Below are 22,141 nucleotides of genomic sequence, written 5' to 3'. Positions count from 1 at the left end.
TGTCTGTTGGAACCTGAAACCCGTTCCCACACTGATCATTACTATCACCTCCATAGCAGGAGCTGGAAGCCCAGAAACTCCATTCTCCAGACTGTCTCAGAGGCAGGGTTCCAGTTTATGCCCTGCAAATGGAAAACTCTTGTTAAAGATTCGATAGGATGAGAAGAATGGACAGTCACCTTGGCTTCAGCTCAGAGGTGTCAAAGCTTTGGAAGATGGCAGGCAGGAGATTTTTGCCAACAGATTCCAGGCATCAGAATGTGAATCGACCCATTTGGTGCCGAGAGCCTTGTTTGGGGTTGACAGTGATTTCTGGAAAGGCAGCAGCAATTTCCCAGACCTTTACTGTCTCCACTCACCCAACAGTTTTATAACCCTCTAATTCTTTGTACTATAATCTCTGCTTAATGGAAATACCTAGAGTTGTTTCTGTTTTCCACACAAGCTATTCATTACCCAGTATAATACAGCATATATATTTTCTAACAAATCACCTTCATAATCAGAGGAAACGAAGGCTCAGAAACTTAAGGGCATTGTCTAAGATCCTTTCATTATAATTGGTGTAACTGGCCCATAAAGCCAGTTCATAACTTGTGATTCATTACTTGTGCTCTTTCTATTACGGCATGTCTCTCTAAATCTTAATATTCTTCTCTATAAAATGGAATTTTAAACAATTCCCTTGTAATCTTAGAGCCTATGATTGACACTATCACAATTTAGGCATTCTTACTTCAGCAATGAAATTTCTGCTTATAAGGAAATGATACCTACCGGTGCATCTCGGCACATTTTTATTTTCCATCTGATTCTCATTTTAGCATAAAGCTACTAAATCAGATTTCATAATTTGAAACTCTTTGAATTTGCTGGTTTAGCTTACAGGTAAATGATACTATGCAGAACTGCTGTTACAAATCCAATAACACCACAGTGGAAAATGAGAAAATAGACATTATTGAAGAAGTGAGGGAAAAGATTTTAAAGAACTGATTTTTGAGTCAAACGCCTTTCATCGCAGACAGGGGACATTAAGGAAATGCCTAAAGTAAGCAGAATGTTAAAGCTGTAGTTTGTTGGGGTTTCCCCCCCAAAAAAAAAATTTTTCTCAAATATCTTGGGAACATATTTCTTTTTTAACTTATCAAAATAAACTAACTTTACTCTTTCTTCTTCAGAGCCAGGGGTGTCCTTTTCATTTAAGACAAGCTTTAGGTATAAATAAAATGGGCAAGCACTTGGCTAGAGAGTTGATTAAGAAAGGTGAAGAGAAGCAGACACACATGCACTCAGAACACGTAAGTACACATACAGAGGGAAATAAACCATGTTTTAGGTTTTGCTTAGTGGCAGCCCCAGAAGAACTGAAAGGTCCTAAAATTCAGGTGAGGTTATTTAAATATAGTCTTATTATTTATACCATTTACAGCATATTAATCTGCTCGGGCTACCAGAACAAAATACTGCAGACTGAGTGGCTTACACGACAATTTATTTCTCCAGTTCTGGAAGCTGGAAGTCCAAGGTCAAGGTGCCAGCAGCGTCGGTGGCAGTGAGGCTTCTCTTCCTGGCTTGAGATGGTCACCTTTCCACCGTGTCCTGCATGGTATTCCCTCTGTGCATGCAGAGACGAAGACATCTTTGGTGTCTCTGCCTTTTCTTATGAGTCCTATTGAATCAGAGCCCCGACTCTATGACTGCATGTAACCTTCATTGACTCCTTAAAGGCTCTATCTCCAAATATAGACATGTTGGGGGTTAGGGTTCCAACATGTGAATTTGGGGGGGGGATGTAATTCAGTCCAAAGCATGCATATATATATACATATTAATTTCTATACACATTTGTTGAATCCTTGTTATGTATATATAAGTGTATATATATGTATATATATGTATGTATATATATGTATATATATATATTTGCTGAATATTTGCTGGATATGTAACAAGGATTTGCTGAATCCTTGTTTTATATATGTATGTATATATATGCATTACATATATGTATATGTATATATACATATATATGTATACATATATTACATATATATGTATTATATATATAATATATAATATATATAATAATATATATTACATATATATTTCATATTATATATGTGATATATACATATTATATATGTGTATATAATATATATGTATATGTATATGTATATGTACATGTATATATGTATATATAATATATAAATACATATTATATATACATATATACATACACATATATTACATATTACATATACATACATATACATATATATTACATACATATATATGTATATAATGTATATATACATTACATATATGTATATGTATGTATACATATACATATATATACACATATACATATACATATACATATATATATATAACACAAGGATTCAGCAAATGTGTATAGAAATTAATTTGGGACTAATACATTATAGATGGCAATTATGATTTATATCATCACGTCAATTTCCAATGGAAAAATTTCCAATCTCCATTAAAAAATATTTCCATAAAATACAGACTTCAGTTACAAAGTCAAGGGCTCAGAAAAGAGATTCTGTCTTTATACTTTAACAAACTTGGTCAATATTTTTCCTTATAGTTTTATTCACAGAATTTGTGAATGAGGCTAGTATGTGATTTTCATCTTCTGTTAGGTCCATTTTCATTGTTCACTTTAAATATAATGTATTTTTTAAAAGGCAATAGCATTGACATTCTATGCCCCTGCTCTCTGGAGAAAAGAGGCACTTCTAAGTTTAGAAGGGAGAAGCCCCAAGAAAGGATAAAAGCCTGGCTCAGTCCATGTGAAATGAAAATGTTCTGTCAATAATAATCAATTTTAAAAACGGCACCACATACTGAGGAAAAAGAGTTGACCACACACGAAAGACTGAAAATGCAGAAAATTAACCAGGGAGGAAACAGAAAAATATTTCTCCTTCGTAATAGTCAAGAAGACACAGTTTATATCCTATTTCTCGCTTGAAATACGAATTCAAAATGCAAGCAGCTCGTCAGTGAAAGCGATACTCTCCTATATTGTCACAGTGGCTGCAAATCAGAGCTCTGACTTTGAAAAATACGATGAGAAAATATATCAGGGCCTTAAAGCTTCACCCCCATTGATCAGGTTGTGCTAATTCTGAGAAGAAATTAGAAGTAAAACTATAAATACTGTGTCAAAGCCTGAATCGTGACCCCCCAAAGATATCACGTCCCAATGGCAGCAACTCGTAATCATTGCTTTACGTGGTAAAGATTTTGCAGCTGTGAGCAAGGGCTCATGAGATCGGGGGATTATCTGGGAATATCCAGCAGGTCCTACGCCTGCTCGTAAGCGTCTTTCTGAGAGGGCGGCAGAGGGAGACACACACGCACGCACGTACGTACGTGCATGCACACGCACGCACACCCGGAAGTGATGCGGCGTCAGGGCAGGGAGAGATTCAAAGGTGTTCGCCGTGAAAACCAGTGATGTGACAATTCCCCGGGAATGCTGGCTGGCAGACAGCACCAGCTGGGAGAGGGAAGGTATGGATCCTCTCTCGGAACCTTCAGATGGAGGTCTTCTCTGCCAGCACCTCCGTTCTGGCCCAGTGATACTGGTTTGGGATCCCTGACCCCCAGAACAGTGAGAGGATAAATGTCTATCGTTTTCAGCCAACGAGGTTGTGGTACTTTGTTAAACAGGAAGCTAGTAACATGCGGATAAAAAACAAAACAAAACAAACAAACAAACAAAAAACTTTGTTGCAGTGTCATTTATAAAAGTAAGAAAAAAAAATCAAGCAGTTCCGATTCAAAAAGTATGGATATAATTAAATTAGCCATGGTACATTTATGCAATTGGATATTATTCTGTTTTTTAAGTGTTTATTTATTTTGAGAGAGAGATAGAATGTGAGTGGGGGAGGAGCAAAAGAGGGCGGAGGGGAGAACCCTAAGCAGGGCTTGAACTTACCATGAGATCATGACCTGAGCTGAAATCCAAAGTCGGGCGCTTAACTGACTGAGCCACCCAGGCGCCCCTGGGATATTGTTCTACTTTTAAGAGAAATATATGTAATTTTAGATAAAATGTCAACGAAGTTTCCAAAATTAGTCATAAAATGGGCAAAAAGTTATGTAATCGTTATCATGTCTGAAAAACAAATAAAACACCTTTTATTTTTGATTGATTGAGTTCTTAACAAGGTGGAAATTAACCACGGGCTAGTATGACCCCCTCTGACTTAATCCTGGGGATACCAGAAGTTAAAGGAAAGTGCACGAGTCTGCAAATCGTTGAGAAAAGCACGGGGTAAGGGAAATGTCAAGTAAGTGACACTTGTCGCCTGCCACCAGGAGCAGCAGTTCCAGGATGGCAACCCACTGCATGCATGGTTCACAGGTGTCAGGGATGTCAAGGAAGGTACGACTCACGCAGGGCACTGGATGGAATAATGCTTTACTCACATAGAGCAAGATAAAGTATGATCAGTGTCAGGGGTGAGCAGAGGTCACTGATGGCCAGTGGGTCTCATCCCACAGCCACAGCAGGGAGATGGTCTTCACATACTCTTCTACTGCATGTGAAGGATCATGTTCCTGCCCTGCCAGGAGCAGATAAAGCAGCGAGTTGGACAGGTGTCATATGATGCACACACCTAAGCAGAACAAAGAAAGGTGAGCCCAGAACAGAAGAAGGTATTTCCAAACAAGATCACATGCACAGCACGGGGATGAGGGCTCCCTATTTCCCTGTAAGGAAATGTTCTCCTCTATTCTTCTCAGCTCTGTAGCTAATAACCATGCATATTGATACATTTAGACAGAAATGTTTTGATATCCGCAATGGACTTTGAAATGATCTCAACATATGATAGTTTAATGGATGGATAGAAGAATGAATAGATGGACAGAAAGTACTAATGGCTGAGTCTAAATAACAGGTGTAAGGATGCTCAGTGTAAAATTCTTAACAACTTTGCTCTATGTATCGTTTGAAATCCTTTACAATTAAACGTTGAGTGAGAAAAGTAGGAAAGAGAATACATTTTGAGCCACAGTTTTATTTATGTATACCGTTGACCCTTGAACAAGGTAGAGGGAGGGGTTCGTTGAAAATTCACATATGACTTTTGACTCCCCGATTACTTAACTACTAATAGCCTATTGGTGACTGGAAGCTTTACTGACAACATAAATGGTTGATTAACACATACTTGGTATGTTATGTGTATTATGAGAATAAGGTAAACTAGACAAAAGAAATGTCATTAGGAAAATCTTAAAAAGAGAAAATACATTTACAGTATTTGTCAAAAAAATAATCTGTGTATAAGTGGACATGTGTGGTTCAAACTGCTGTTGTTCAAGGATCAGCTGTATTAAAAACATACACATAAAAAAAACATGTCCTAATATGCTGCAATATGAAAGAACTTATGTGAAACAACAGAGGTGAGTGCAGATGATAAGTGGAAAAAACATGGATTTGTTTATAAAGATTGTAGATGACGAAGGCCAAAGGACTGAGGAGTGTAATTGGGTCAGCTCTCTGTGCTGAGGTCCAAAATAACAAATATTGTTTTGAAAGCCAGTGAGAGAGAATGATGCGTAAAGCAGACATCACTTGCTCCCTTGTATATTCTGTAACCAAGTCACATGTGAGAAAGGATGCTTGATCCACACTAGTTGGACGTAAAGTGACTGTCTGCATTTTGTTATCAACTCTTCTATTCCAGGAACCAGCCGTCTCCATAATGATTCACTTCTGGGTCTACATGAAAATATTGAAATCTCTTCATATGTTCCATATTAAATAGTATCACAAAATGACATGTGGCTCCTCTGAGGAAGCCAGGATACCAATATTTAGTCCTGACATTGTTGGGTGACTTTTGTACGATGACTTTAACACATGGTTCTGAAATGGCCTCGTGTGTAGATAGGACTGAATACTTTCTCGAAATCTTTTTTCTAGCTGCATCATTTTCTGGGGAGATGTTAGAATGGAGTAGGCACCAAAGCTCTGAAGTCAGGTGGTTTCTAATTCCAATTCTGCAACACGCTGGTGATATAACCACGGGCACGTTTCTTGATTTCACAGAGCGTGTTTCCTCATCTGTAAAATGGAAAGAAATCAGTCAGGCCAGAATCAACGTGAGGATAAAATAACAAAACAGGTAAGGCACGTGGCATTAGATTCCTCATATAATACATTGTCAACAGTTGCTTTTGCTGATAAAAATTTCAATCTGGTTTTTCTTTGTGAATAGTTTTCCCAGATCATCAAACACTCATATTAGCCTTTTAACTTAGGCCTGATTTGAACACGCCTTGGAGATACTCGCTAAGTACTTGGTATTAGCAGTTCATTAGACATAATTTTTCTCCTGCTCCATATAAGTGGAACCCTTGTTCTGATTCACCTGACAGATGCTGAACTCCCAAAGAGAAGCTTGTTAAACATCCAGCCAACTGGAGAGCAGTTTTTTTGTTTTTTTTGTTTTTTTTAGTCCAACTGCAAATGTACCAACCAAATAAGCATTTGTTTAACAAGGAACTCAAAGCATTTGTTAGTAGTTACTGTCACCGGAGTCCTGGAACAGTCTTTCTGCCAAAACTAATTCAGTCTGTCCCAAACTCCTGCTCAATCCTCCCACGCTTCCTTTGCCCTTATTTTTTTTTTTTCTTTAACATTTTTCTTAATTTAGCTTTAAAATGCAAGAACCGTTTTATCAATGGTGAGCTTTATGTAGTTTTTTTTTATTTTTCCCTCCCCCCCACCCCCTCTCCTGGTGTTGGTGGAGTGCTGACTGGAGACTGACAGCAAGGTGGTGGAAGCCAAAACTTTTTTGTTATATTTTGGATTCTGTTATTAAGTAGCTAAGTAGACCTTAGTCTATCACTCATCCTATGTGGATTTAAAGATCTCTATACCCATCTTTGAACAGCAGGTCCATTGTGATCATGCCCTGAAAAAAGAGTCTTTGTTTCTGAACTGACACTTTTGTGCAAAATATAGGGGTCATATTCATATCCATTTCTCCCTGCCCTTGCAGCTTTGTAAGTCACAGTTGATGAAGGCACAACATTCTGTGATCTGATGTAATTCACCATGAAACCGCTATCCATTTTTGACACTTAAGCTCTGCTTGCCAATTTGCAAGTCGGCTTACAGACTGTCCAACCGTGGGGTCAAGCAATTATTCTATGGGCCATTGTGAATTCTCTGATGTGGTTGCTCTCTATGTGATTTGATTAAGAGGGTGGCCTGAGGCCATATACATACACTTCTTAGCAATGAACAATTAGGTAGAGAAGGTTTGAGCATAAATGCTGTGATTTAAGGACCTGGGACAGTCTTTCTGCCCTTGTCTTTCTACCTCTCTAAATGTTGATACTCCAAATCAGGTTAACAGGTAGAAAAAAGTATTTCATTCCATGGTAAGAGGTTAGTATTTAAAAGCAAATGCCTGGGGTTAACTGGTACCATTTAGCTGTTATTTCTTGTGCGGGGTTGGATACTGTCTCTTACTCTCTCTCTCTCTCTCTCTCTCTCTCTCTCACACACACACACACACACACACACACACACACACACAGCTAAATCATATCATTTCTGGGACCTCAGAACATCACTTTATTTGGAAATAGGTTAATTGAAGTTGTAATTAAGTAAGATGAGATCATACTGAGATAAGGTGGACCCTTAATCCAGTATGACTGGTGTCCTTTTAAGAAGAGAAGAGATACAGAAGCATACAGGGAAAATGCCATGTGACAACTGAGATAGCATTATGGGCAACAATTGAAGCTAAGAGAAAGACATGGAAAAGAGTCTCCCCTGAAGGCTTCAGTCAGGGCGGGGCCGTACTGACACCTTGATTTAGGACTTCTGGCCCCCAGAACTGTGAGACAGTACACTTCTGTTGTTTTAAATTCACCTCGTGGTGATTTCTTACGGTAGCCCTAAAATGCTAATGCAGTATTTTATGTATTGGAAGGAGTAACATAAGTACCCTGAACCCTAAGGTGAAGGAGCATAGGAAAATAGATGAACATAGTCAAAAGTAGCCCTTTATCCCATTACTTCGTAGCTTACCAACACCTTTCAGAACTGGAGACATTGTCCATGCAAATTCTAAGAATGAGATCCAGGCTTTCCCCTTCCTTACCTTTCTATCATCTCTGCTTCTTTCCCCTTTTCGTGTGGACTCCATAACCTTCATCCATACACTGTTAAGGTCCTTATATGCCATGTTTTTGAAACTACTTAATTTCTGTCTCTGTAGTTCTTTGAGCTATCAAAAATAATTTTTCCTATGGTCTCATTGATTAGAGAAATCCTGCAAAACAAAATAATACCTCTCTTCATAAATTGCCTTTCTTCTGTCTTTGGCTATAAAAGGACAGCTGAAGTTACCATACATGTGACATTTTGAAGAAACCATTGTTAGTGGCCCTTTTGATGCATACAGTTTTAGAAACCTAAAAATTAAAGCTTTGCTTAATTGGTCTTTAAGATACCTCAATTTGCACAGCATGTAAGCTCGTCTCTATCCTGAATCTTCTCCGCATCCTGATTTCCCTTAACCAGAGGTGATTCTCAGCCAGACAGTAAAATGGAATTGGACTCAGGATGTTAGGGATGATGCTCCTATTGGGTGTCCGTCAGGGATACAGTCAGACAGATTCCGAGATCAGATAAGGCATCAGAGATGAGATGAGGCGAAAGAACTTCGGCCCTGTATTTCGGCTTTGCATACTTTGAAGTATTCTCATCAAGCACACAGATTATATTTCTCTTTGTTAACACAACCGCACTGTTCTTTAATGGGGAGGAAAAAAAGAAGGTTTTCATTTGATGTAAAAAAAAAAAAAAAGCCTTATTCTTCCCATCTTACTTGATATATACTATTCAAGTTTTTGTTTGTTTGTTTGTTTTCCTTTCTATTTATTTGGCCTGTGTTTTCAAGTTACTATATATTCTTTGTTCTTTTATTTACTAACTTCCTTTTCTGATAATTCAAAGCAAGCACACATTTGAAAACAGATGCCTTCTATCCCTTTTAGTAAAAATGTTGTATTGTTCCTCCTATTGGTCTCTCCCTCCTCATTAACATAAAACTTTAAAATTTTTTACTTGCCGCATCTTCCCTTCCCACTCCTCAGCCCCTGTGTGTTGAAATGATCTAAACCATATGAAATTACCAATATCTGGGCTTTTTAAAAACTGGAAATTGCGTATGGATTAACATGTATTTATGTTCTGGTCCCATAGGAAGTATTCCTTCATAGCTCATTTATTCTCCATCCTGCCCTGTATTGAGCTCTTTGTCCCTAATGATATTTTGGATAATTAGAGTTCGTTCTTAAATATTTTCTTCACATCGGATGTGTGGGTCATACATTGCATGAATCTTGATAAGTACTGTATTTTCTTCCACCCTGACAGGTAAATGATACCTTGGTTTGATGTCTGGGTGATAGTTCTTGGGTTTTTGTTGTTTGTTTGTTTGTTTGTTTGTTTTGTTTTCCTTCAGACTTTCTCTAGAAGATTTTTAAATTGTTATTTTGTTTTGTTTTTAATTATTGAAATTTAGAAAATGTATAAGGATCTACATAGAGCTTTGGTTTTTTTGTTTGTTTGTTTTTGCATTTTTGAAATGAAAAAGACCTTCTAATCAATGTGTTCCATTTCCAGTTTAGATTTTTTCCCCCACAATTGTTTGGGAATAACCTGTCTTCAGTTTATCCTGTTTTTTCCCCCTTCTATTTCTGGTTCAGTTCCAATTCATTGGAGGTCCCCTATGTCTGTCTTCTTAGTCTTTTGCTTTTTACTCCATGATTTCTATCTTGTTTTAAATTTTGGATTTGTTACAAGTTATATATATCCACACATATATACACACACATACACATATATGTACATAATTTGATATTTTATATTATTTGATATTATATATATAATATTTGATATTATATATTATATATATAATTTGATATTCCAAGCCACTAATAGATCTTAAACTGAGCACTTTCCATTCTGTTTATATACTTAATTCTATATTTTAAAAATACTGTGCATTTAGCTTCAGAAAGACTTTTTGGAGTTATAATGGAACCACTTTATCTTCATTTTGTAATGTTCTTTTTTGTTTCTATTGTTGTTTTGTCATGTGTACCTTAAATAGTTTATTTTTGCCACAGAGAACAGATTCTTTTTAACTCTTGCTAAATTGTCATCTCTCCTGCTGCTGGATCCCCATAGCAACATTTAAATGTTCTTTCACTGCCTCCTTGAGGATCAGCCATGCTTGCTACCTTTCGGGGGAAGGAAGGTGACCCTGGGCCAACGTTGGACAACCTCGACTTGAGTTCCCAGGTCTCTTGACTTGAGGCACCAGGAAGGGCTTGTCTGTGTCTCAGTTCCAAGCAATAGTGCTATCAACACCGGTCTACCTGACATGTTTCCCTACAACTTCTAAAGGCAGGGATGTCAGTGGCTTCTCCACCATGGGGTGGTCATTCCTTTCCTACAGGAGTTTACAAATCCCAAGAAGCCAAGCTCTTTCTGGGATCCACCCTCTTATATTTGCGTCAACGTTCTCTGGCAAAAGTCCTCAAACTCTCTTCCTGTGCAGTGGAGGAAAGTCTTACATTAACTCTCTGGTCTGAACACTAGCCAGTGCCATGTTCTATTCAAAGTCTCCCAGCCTTGTCTGCGCAGCCTTTCCAGCATCTATGTGGCAGGACAGAGAACCGATGGTTGGAGAGGAATTAGGAATGGGGGCTGCAGGGAAAAGGTCAAGTCCCTGATTTTTTTTAGAATTCATGCTATTGTTTTTGTAGCAAATGTTTCTGACATGTAAACCCATTTAATTGACCACTCTCCAATATATTTTCTTAGGTAAGGGACTAATTATTAGTACAAATATATTTCACTGTGCTACATGGTTGCCTCTCTGAGGACAGAAACAAACTAATTCTTTTCTTTTTTTTTCTTGTATGTATCATGGTCAAGTGACCATTATGAGTTTAATCCAGATGTTTAATAAATACTGTTTGATTTGGTAAGATCATTTTATAATACCAGAAAAGACATACATGCAAAGTTAAAAGGGCATTAAAAGAAGAATGTTACTTCTGTATTGTTTGGACATTTTACAATAAGTATGTTTTACTTACTTTAACTTAAAAAGACACACACACAAAATAGTAAAAGTTATGACCAAAGCTTTTCAAGTTCAATTCACTAGATTTGTGTATATTTAACATTCTAGACCTTAAATTACACTGAACATGTGTAGAGTGAAGGAAGGAAAGAGAAGGAAAGAGGGGAGGGAGTGAAGAAGGGAAGAAGGGAGCTACAGATAAATTAATTTCCTCTGATTTGGTTTATGATATAACTACAAACAAGAAATTCATTTTTGGAATATTTGTACGACCCAGTCACAACAGCATATTTAAATGAAATGTCTTATAATTTGAATTATTTGGAAATTTATTGAAAATCATAAGTTCACTTGTTCTCATGGAAATATTAGCCAAAAAAGCATCGGTAGTGCATCCATAAAATAAGTCGTCCTCACCTACTTTAGTCTTGAGTAAATAGTAACCATCTCTAATTGACTGAATCTTGATTGTGTAATAGTTTTATGATTCAGGAATGACATATACTGCAAATTATGTAGACCAGTTGAACAGTTACACGTCCTGGCTACATGATGTGGGTTTGAAGAGACAGTCTATTATTGAAAGTAAAATTGAAATGGAGAATTCCAACAATTCTAAGAATCCCAAGCAATTCTTTTCTAGTTTGAGTTATAATTTCTGTGTTTTGCTAATGGTCAAACATAAGGCTTTGAATGGAGCGGGGTGCAGTCTTTCACTTAAAGAGTCTGTCAGAGGAGCGCCTGGGTGGCTCAGTCAGTTAAGCGTCAGATTCTTGGTTTCTTCTCAGGTTATGATCTCACGGTTCCTGAGATCAACATCCCCATTAGGCACCACACTGACAGCGTAGTACCTGCTTGGGATTCTCTCTATATATCCCTCTCTCTCTGCCCCTCTCTCCTCTCTCTCTCTCTCTCTCTCTCACTCTCTCTCTCAAAATAAATAAACTTAAAAAGTGGAGGTGGGGTATGCCTGGGTAGCTCAGTAGGTTGAGTGTCTGACTCCTGATTTCAGCTTAGGTCGTGATGTTATGGTCCATAAGATCCAGTCCTGGGTTGACTCTACTCTCACAGCATGGAGCCTGCTTGGGATTCTGTCTCTTTCCCTCTCTCCCTGCCCCTCCCCCATTTGTGTGCTCACTTTCTCCTTCTCTCTCAAAATAAGTAAACAACAACAGCAAAAAAAGAATCTCTCAGAGCATGTAGGTGCTCTGTGATAGGAACCTTAGATAAAGGTAGCTATTTGTCTCTTTATATTAGAATAGAGGAGGAAGTAAATGGGTTTTTCCTCTGTTGACTCTGACTGTTTGAATCTCCTTTCTAAATATGAAGACTGTATTCACAAGATGTTGAGGTTGGGTTTAACACAGTGTCTAGAAGACATTATCTGTATTCATGCTGGATCTTATACAAGACCCCATCAAAAGGAGCCCATGCCAAGCTAGAACTGCTATAAAATGTTTATTTTTCCATGCTTGTAAGAGAAAAAATACCAGTGATTATGACTTCTAATGTCTCCATAGCGTTTAGTCTGATCTCAGAATAAAGAAGCTATAAGAACAATGAGAATGTAAAGCTTTGTCTTATTTCAATTTCCCCTAGTGACACATATTTGGCTGGAGATAACATTTCACAGACATTTTTGTCTCTTGACATCATTTCATCTTTCCATACTTATTTTTAATAAAGTAGGGGCGCCTGGGTGGCGCAGTCGGTTAAGCGTCCGACTTCAGCCAGGTCACGATCTCGCGGTCCGTGAGTTCGAGCCCCGCGTCAGGCTCTGGGCTGATGGCTCAGAGCCTGGAGCCTGTTTCCGATTCTGTGTCTCCCTCTCTCTCTGACCCTCCCCCGTTCATGCTCTGTCTCTCTCTGTCCCAAAAATAAATAAAAAACGTTGAAAAAAAAAATAAAAATAAAGTAGAAAACTCTAAGGTTTCTGTTATTAAATTTATTTATTTTTTAATTTTTAAAATATTTATTTATTTTTGAGAGACAGAGACAGAGTGTGAGCAGAGTAGGGGTGGAGAGAGAGGGAGGCACAGAATCCGAAGCAGGTTCCAGGCTCTGAGCTGTCAGCACAGAGCCCGACGCGGGGCTCGAACTTACGAACCATGAGATCATGGCCTGAACTGAAGTTGGCCGCTTAACCTACTGAGCCACCCAGGCACCCCTAAGATTTCTGTTATTAAAGTGATCATTATTTTTTAGTTTAGATATTAGCTGAGGAATGCTGAGAGCCCTGTTTCTTGTGTACACAACTATTACTTAACTGTAAATTTGTTAGCATTTTTCATTAGTACAGATGTCAGTGCTTTCAGTGACACGTGTTAGTATGTGTGGTGTGTATGTGTTTTAACCATATCTATGTTCGTGTGGGTGGTGGTGAGGGAATAGGTTCCCAGGGGTTGTGACTAAAAGTGACGGATAATTCACTGTGATAACTTGAAGGAGGTCATTGAGGGGATATGACTACCAGTTGACCGCGAGCTGGACCTGGGCAGTCAGAAGCTCATCACCCCCTTCCCACTTCGTTAGAATGTACGCTCTGCCCGTTGTTCACACAGTGTGAACTATTTTTAAAAACACTGCCTTGAGAGAGCAATGTTATGTTGAGATCATCAGAACAGTATATACGACTGAACCCATATAAGGCCTCTGTATAAGCTTTTAAGATTTATAAACCCACCAGGGCAGGTGCAGAAATTTTCTCATCTTACAAGTAGACAAACATCCCTCCCCCAAGACAAGTTTCATGCATAAATCCCCTTGCTTATTAAATGTGCTACCTATCCGTAGTAGCCTCTTTCTTCGATGCCTCCTTGCTCGGCGTATGGAGCCAATTTACAAACCAACAGCAATGTAGTTAAATATTGAAGTTTATCAGAATGTTTTCCTCCCATGTGATCAATTAGCACTTACCATTTTACTGTATAGAATAGACCATTAAAACTTGCCTACTGGTCGGGTGCCTGGGTGGCCCAGTTGGTTGAGCATCTGACTTTGGCTCAGGTCATGATCCCACGGTCCATGGATTCGAGCCTCATATCGGGCTCTGTGCTGACAGCTTGGAGCCTGGAGCCTGCTTCAGATTGTGTCTCCCTCTCCCTCTTCCCCTCCCCCACTTATGCTCACTCTCTCTCTCTCTCAAAAATAAAAATAAACATTAATTCTTTTCTAAGAAATTGTCTAATGCTATAAGAATTTTGATCTAATTAATTAATAATTAATTCACTAATTTAGTATACATACATTCAGAAAAAAGCAACTTGAAAGGTGTTTTCTTAGATATTTTTTATACATAATGCGTTTAGATCTAGCTATTCCGTTTATTAACAAACAGCATGTTTGAAATCCTCTACCTAAAATTAGAGTCCACAGAATTAATGGAAGTTTTGCAAAGTCTTGAACAAAGTTGGCCCTGCCATTTTCTGGGAGGTATAGTCTTTCTGATCTGAGATCTGAAACCCCACCAGGATAAAATGAGTACTAAATTGTTTTCAAAGCCTAAAAATATAAAAGAATTGAATTATTGGTTGTGTAGCATTCTTTGCTGATAAAAGTAAATAAATAATGATAAAAGTACAGGATATTTGACAGACAAAAGTCTGTCTATATAGGAGGAAAAACAGTTACAGCTAATTGTTAAGATGTAACCTAGGCCAAGTCTCTGCAACATTTCCAATATGCAGAGAGATAATAAAAATTACTAATAGTTTTTCTTCTACATCAAAATAAAGATAAAAATAATAAATAAGTTAGAATAAATTGAAATAGAATATAATAAAATAAAACATAAAGGCTTAGTTCAGCTTTCTATTGGTTCTTGACTTGTCCTTTATCTATTCTGAATAAAGTATCACAGACACAGGTTTAACTCTAGAATGTTGGTGGAAAGATAAGCACAGAATCTCTGCCTGTTTTTCCAAGAAGTTCAGATGTAATTGCATCTGCTGGTAATAGTAAGGGGCACCATGTGTTTTCCTCCTCCTCCCTCTCTCTGTCTCCCCTTCCTTCCTCCCTTCCTTCCTTCCTTCCTTCCTTCGTTTATTTTTTCTTTCCTTATGTTTTCATTCCATTAGTCTAGAATCCTAATATATCTATATATCTATATATAGATATATAGATATATAGATATATAGATATATAGATATATATGGCTTTATTTATTTTTACATCAAATTTGGAATACTATAAGGGGTCTTATTTTAAAATCTGCAGTCTTCCTATAGAACTCTTATAGATACTGTCATGACCTCATAAAGAATCTGAAAAGGGGAAATTAAAAATCTTTTCAGAGATTATCTCCTGCTTGCTCTCTTTATCATTCTTTTCTGCAACATCCTTACCCACCTTCATCACTGTCGTCTGAGGCCTAGAAAACTCCTCCCTCCCCTAGGAAGTACTATGTTCAGTTCTCTAAACCTAAAAGTAATCTCTCCTCTTATCTCAGAGAGAATTTATCTATATTCTTAAAACTTTTATCTCTTACCATTTTTGTTTGTTTACTTTTATTGTTACATATGTGCTTGCTTTGTTTCTCCTCTTAAATTAGGGCTCATAGATTTAAATGCCATAAGGTGCCAGGCTGAAAATGAATGAGGAACCTAGTATGGACAATCTGGAGTAGTGACGATGGTGGAAACTCAAGAAGGCAAACTCAACCTAAGTGGAAGTGTACTAAAATGCTGTCCTAACACAACTCTGCCAGATCCTGGTCCCAGCCTGCAAGCTACTGAAACACATTGACTCTTCTGTACCATAATAGACTCAATGTGTTGCTCAACTTTACATTAAACACAGCTAAACATTAGTATGCTGATCAACCAATGTGTCAGTTGTCTGAATTAGCAAAGGACTATTGTCTCAGGTATGTCTCTTTCCTTAGTTTCGACCACATTATTTGTCCCATACTTTCATTCTTGGTTCATAGGACTGTCTTCCACAAGTTGAGTGTGAGTTTCTTTAAGAGGGAAGCAAGGGCGGGGGGGGGGGGGGCCTGGGTGACTCAATTGGTTAAGTGTCTGACTCTAGATTTCAGCTCAGGTGATGATCTCACTGGTTGTAAGATCAAGCCCTGTGGCGGCTCTACACTGGTGACATGAAGCCTGCTTGGGATTTTTTCTCTCTCTCTATCCCTCTCTCTCTGCTTCTCTGCTTGCTCTCTCTCTCTCTCTCTCTCTCTCTCTCTCAAAATAAATTTTAAAAAAAGAGGTAAGGGAGAAGATCAAGACATAGTGATGTTTGTTTCCCCAATGTGGTGTCTGTTCTAGAAGAGTCTGCTAGGGAGTCATAAGCATTTGGTGATTGCCTAAGAGAATGAAGACAGAATTTAGGTAGTAGGGCTATCAGGACATAGAACTGTTAGGTGGCATCATTTGTGAGCCTCTACTCTATGCATGATCTTGTATTAGATAGTAGGAAAATACAGAGTTGAGCCTTGAACAACATGGGTTTGAACTACATGTACATTCACTCACACACACACACACACACACACGTGCACACACATTCATACCCATTTATATTTATGTATAAATACTATAGAATACTGTAAATGCTTTTTCTCTTATGATTTTCTTAATAACATTTTCTTTTCTCTAACTTACTTTATTATAAGTACATAATGCATATCATGTAGAAAATATGTGCTCATCAACTGTTTATATTAGTATTAGGGCTTTCGATCAACAGTAGGCTATTAGTAAAGTTCTGGTGGAGTCAAAAGTGATAGATTGTCAACTGTGTGAAGTCTTGAAGCCCCTGACCCCTATGTTGTTCCAGGGCCAAATGTACAGAGATAGATGTTTCTAGCATTTTCTTTATACAGGTCAGAATATATTAAAAGATAGGATGAAAAATGAATAGTATTTATCAAATTTTGATTTTTTTTTTCATTTACTGTTTGCACGTATTTAAGTGAGTGACTTTATCTATGTAGGCCGATGCCTCTTTATCTTCTATAAATAAAAATTTGGCGGGGTGAAGAGGTAGGGGGCCAAATAATATCTAAAGTCCTTTTTAGCCTGGAAGCCCCGAGAATCATTGCAGTATGGTTTTGGGAACGTGTGAAAAACAAAAACAAAATAAAAAAACCATGATTTGTGCCCAGAAGAATTGTAATGAACATAAATACAGATGTTTCTGTGTTATTTTTTGCCTTTTATTTTGAAATAAATTCAAACTTATAAAAAAATATCCAAAACAATACAAAATTCTTCCTTATACCGTTCACCCATATTCTCCAAATGTACCAGTTTATCACATTTGCTTTCTCTCTCTCTCTCTCTCTCTCTCTCTCTCTTTCTCTCTTTCTCTTTCTCTCTCTCTCTTTCTCTCTTTCTCCCTTTCTCCCTCTCTCTCTCTCTGTTTCTGTCCCTCCATCCCTCCACTTCCTTTTGGAAGTGGCTTTGTGTCTTTGTTTTAAAGGTCTTGTGACTTTGAAGACCACAAACCAGTTATTCTGTACAGAGTCCCTCACTTCAGGGTTGTCTGATATTGGTTCAGGATGATATTCAGCCTCGGTTCTCTGGGGGCAGAAATATGAGAGAAGTGATGTCCTGTCTTTCTCAGTGTATCACATGAGGAGTTACCTGGCTTCCTTTCGTTCTACGTTCCATTTATGGTTAATTTTTATCACTTGAGTAGGCTGTTGTCTGCCAGGTTTCTCTACTGTCAAGTTCTTTTTTGCTTTGCAATTAGTAAATACCTTGTAGGCGGAGATTTCCAGATGATGTAATCATCTTATTTCTCATCATACTTTTGTCACTAGCCTTACCATACTAGTCTTACCATAAGAAATTTGATGTCAATTTTTTATGTATTACTCAGATCGCATGAAGTATGTGGTCACATATTAGGTTTATCTAGACCACAAGATTAGTTCTACAGTCAGAAAGCTGAGTAGTATTGGCGAACTCCTGCCGTAGCTTTACAAGGTCAAGAACCGCCTGGATAATACTGTTGTGACTATTACAGAAGGCTGAGGAACATTTGAAAGTATAACTAATAGTCTCTTAGGAATTTTGTTTAATAGTTTAGACAACTGTGCCACCTTATGTTTCAAAACTATTTTTTTAAGTATTACACTTGTGTAATTATTTATTCATTTCTTTTTTCTTTTCTCTTTGTTTCATTACTGATTGGTCTTTGGGCTTATAAGCATAAAAGTTATGATAGAACAAACAAATCTGTGTGGGTACATTTTCTTTTTTCTTATTTTTAAATAGATTTCAATTTTTAGAGCATGTAGACACATTCTTATTCTTTTATCTTTATTGCAGACTTTGTAATGTCACATTACATCCTGTCAATGTTTTTGGCACAAGCGTTGATATATAAAGATGCAAATCTGTATGTTATTTTGATTTACCCAAAAAGAAAATAATATGAGCTAATGCTTGGTTTACTGGCTACTGGCAAAGATTATATTTTTCTTTCTTTACTTTGTGTTTTTTAACCACTCATGTAAACATTAACTGACAGCTCTGGTCTCTCTTAAATACTTTATTAATGAAGTGAAGTTAGGGGTAAGCAGAATGTTTATAATGTAGGATGCAGATTGCTCTGACTCATAAGATGTTGTGAGCAGCAATGACTGAATAATAACACAAATACTTCCACAAAAATATGGACACGTATAATCAAATAAGATTTAATTTAAAAATGAAAATCTAATCTGAATTACTTGAGACCCAATTATCCAGGAAACTGAATAAGAGTCAATATACTTTTCACAAAGCAGATGACAAATCTTTCATATTTGCCAAGTGACAGAAAAGTTTAAAAAAATAGCTCATTTCAGTGGTTAACAAGACACTATTAATAAAATAATGTTTACATAAATATCATTTTGGGGAAGTTGTGTTCCATAACCATCTTATTTATATCACCTTCCTGTATTTGATATGATTCCCCAAATTTTTAACACAGCTGTTTATTAATAAAAGTAATAATAGCTGGTATTATTTTGAGAATCTATTTGAAGAACTGTTCTTTTTTTTTTTTTTTTTTTTTTAATGTGTCACAGAATCACATTCCAGGAAATGTGATCTAATATTTCTTTTTTTTTAATGTTTCTTCATTTTTGAGCAAGGGAACGTGAGCAGGGGAGGGGCAAAGAGAGAGAAGGACAGAGGATCTGAACTGGGCTCTGCACTGACAGCAGCGAGCCTGATACAGGGCTCGAGCTCATGAACCATGAGATTGTGACCTGAGCTGAAGTTGGTCACTCAACCGACTGCGTCACCCAGGAGCCCCTGATTTAATATTTCTCATATTAGTCTGATTTCTCCAGAGAAACGGGACCAATAGGATGGGTGGATAGATGATGGATGATAGATAGATAGATAGATAGATAGATAGATATAGAAAGACAAATGATAGACAGACTTACTATAAGGAATTGAGAAAGATTGGTTTCTTACTCAAACTTTTACTCTATTTAGGCCTTGAGCTGATTGAATTAAATCCACCCCCCACTGGAGTGAGGCATCTGCTTTACTCTATCAATCCAAATGTTAATCCCATTCAGAAACACCCTCACAGATGCCCTCAGAAATAATGTTAAATATCTGCACAGCCCACGCCTCAACCAAGTTGACACGTAAAATTAACCATCACATTTATGTTCAATACTGGTTTGGTACTAGATATAGGAAATTTGAAATTTGAAGTGTTTGTTCAATATTAAGAAGGAAATATTATGCAAGTTTTCCAAAAAAAAAAAAAAAAAAAAGTTTGTAACTTGGAAGAGAATTTCTGCTGGAGCTTAAAATTTGCAGGCCATTTTCCCCAGAAGTAATGGCAGATGTTCTAAGATGTACTTTGGGATTGTTAAAGGAGACAGTAAAGAAAGGCATGAAGTAGACTGAAGACGGGTCTTTGAGTTAGTACATTCAATCCACTGGCATCTACAGCCTGAAGATTCTGTGCAAATGAGGGAAGTTGAGAAAAAGTTTGATGACGAAGAATCTTGAGTTCCAGTATCACAGACTCAGAGAGGGAGGATGTACACTATGAGGTACAGAGGAGTAGAGGCCTCGACTCCTGGGACTGGACGCAGAACAATCCTGAGAAGAAACTCAACAGTCTGGTTGGATAGGGAAAAAAAAACAAACAAAAACAAAGGATGGAATATTCCTAGATTTTGTGCTTGAGTCCTAAATTTTCAAACAATACATCATGAGTTGGCTTTCAGAGGTTTTCCCCTATTTTCTCAGGCTAAAATGAGTTGATAAAGTGTTTTTAAATGTTAACTGTTGCAAAATGGATTTGGAAAAAAGTAAGTCATCTCTGTGGCTATCTGTAATAGAAACCAACAAGTAATTACAAGTGGCTCTTTTGCGATGTGGAAAAAAAGGATTAAAAAGTCACTGGTAAAAGATGAAAGAAGAACGGAAATCTTTTTCATTTCAGTGTGTATTTCACTGAGGCCTATGTTGATTTTCAAGATTATGTAGATAGAGAAACAAAGATACATCTTCAATGTACATTTTCTTTATAGAGGTGTATATACATGACATATTTTTCAAATATTAAATATGAGAAGCTGATTAAATGTCAATTATACCTAAATAAAGATACTAAAAACAGTAAACAAAATAACATGTATCAATGGAAATTATCATGTCATCGTGATATCTTCAGATGGTGACTGTCGAGCACCTTGGAGGGCATCAGTTATATCATTAATATGCTCATTAATATTTTCACAAATGTGCATCATTAATATTTTCATTATCTTTCTATTGATGTAACCCATCTTTCCTAACTGAATTATTTGTATTTCACATATCCACAGTCATAACAAGATTCTTTGACGTTGTGTCCCATGGTTAGCTTTGACACCACAGTCTGACACGAAAGAGGCTTTCTATCAAAAAAGCACAAATTCTTCCCTGATAATAATAAAAAAATGTAAGTAGAGGATATACAGAATGAAGGTAGGGAGGACATGTTTAAAATCCAGTAATTTCTTTGTCCCTAGAATCAAAGAAAGGATTTATTATTATTTTTCAACATCCAGGTTTTACTCCCCCCCGCTTCCTTTTAACCAGGATATCAGTATATGCTCAAACATTCTTTCAAACGTTAAAGAAACTCTTTAAAACTACAAAATGTATTAGGTTTTTAAAGAGTAAGATTTATTGTGCCATGTCTGTTTCATCAGAAAGGAGAAAAACGCCATCTCTATCCTATATGCTTCACAGTTTATAGGTGTGTTCACATACATAACTTTACTTAAGTCTCCCTAGGACCTAGGGAGGTGGGCAAGGGTGACATTGATATTCTAGCTTTTTAATCAAGTACCTAAGACTTGGAGAAGTTAGTTACTCCCTCATGGTCAAGAGATAGTAAACGAGCTGAAACTGACAACCTCGACTTACTTCCTTGATGCAAGAAAACAGTGCTAAAAATATGGTCCTGTGTTCCTGTCCTAATGAGAAATTCTTAGAAGAAGTTCAGTTTCGGGGCATTTCTTAAAAAGTTGGAAGATTTAGTGGAAAGTGACAGTGGCTTATCTTCATTGACCTGGTCTGTTCATCCATAAAAACCATTGAAGGCAGAAGAGAGATAGGCTTGCAACGCAAAATACAAAGCGGGCACCTTGGTTCAGCACAGGTGCAAGCCCTGAGTACTAAGAATACTGAATGGCAAACGGCCAACCAGAACTGCCAACTCAACATCTTCAGCAAATGGAATGAAATTCAGAAGACCACTCCCAACCTGTGTGAATATTACACGAGGGAGCATCTAATACCCAGGCTATCTCTCACTGCAACTATCCCCTGAGATTCTAAGATCACTTGGAGGAAGGTTAGGACAGTTTTTCTGGAGAAGAAATCATTTTCATTGTCTGTCTCACGACTCAAAATATGAATAAAAAATAAATAGAAATTTAAAAAAAACAAGTAAAAATCTCAGATGTTTAAAATCTTAATAAATACGTGAATAAGAAAGAACAGAAA

General features: G+C 37.1%; 1 long non-coding RNA gene across 1 annotated transcript in view; it reads left to right on the top strand.

Moving 5' to 3' along the window:
- Positions 1-3,444: 3,444 nt before the first annotated feature.
- The window catches only part of LOC125909284 (uncharacterized), a 92,553-nt gene continuing 73,856 nt past the window's right edge, over positions 3,445-22,141 (top strand). The window contains exons 1-2 of the long non-coding RNA XR_007453642.1: positions 3,445-3,546; positions 6,107-6,182. This is a non-coding gene — a long non-coding RNA (uncharacterized LOC125909284). The remainder of the gene's footprint in view (positions 3,547-6,106; positions 6,183-22,141) is intronic.

This window comes from Panthera uncia (assembly GCF_023721935.1).
Source record: "Panthera uncia isolate 11264 chromosome B3 unlocalized genomic scaffold, Puncia_PCG_1.0 HiC_scaffold_1, whole genome shotgun sequence".
In the NCBI taxonomy this organism is placed as follows: Eukaryota; Metazoa; Chordata; class Mammalia; order Carnivora; family Felidae; genus Panthera; species Panthera uncia.
Note: the sequence above shows the minus strand (reverse complement) of the source record. Positions and strands in the feature narration are given on the sequence as shown.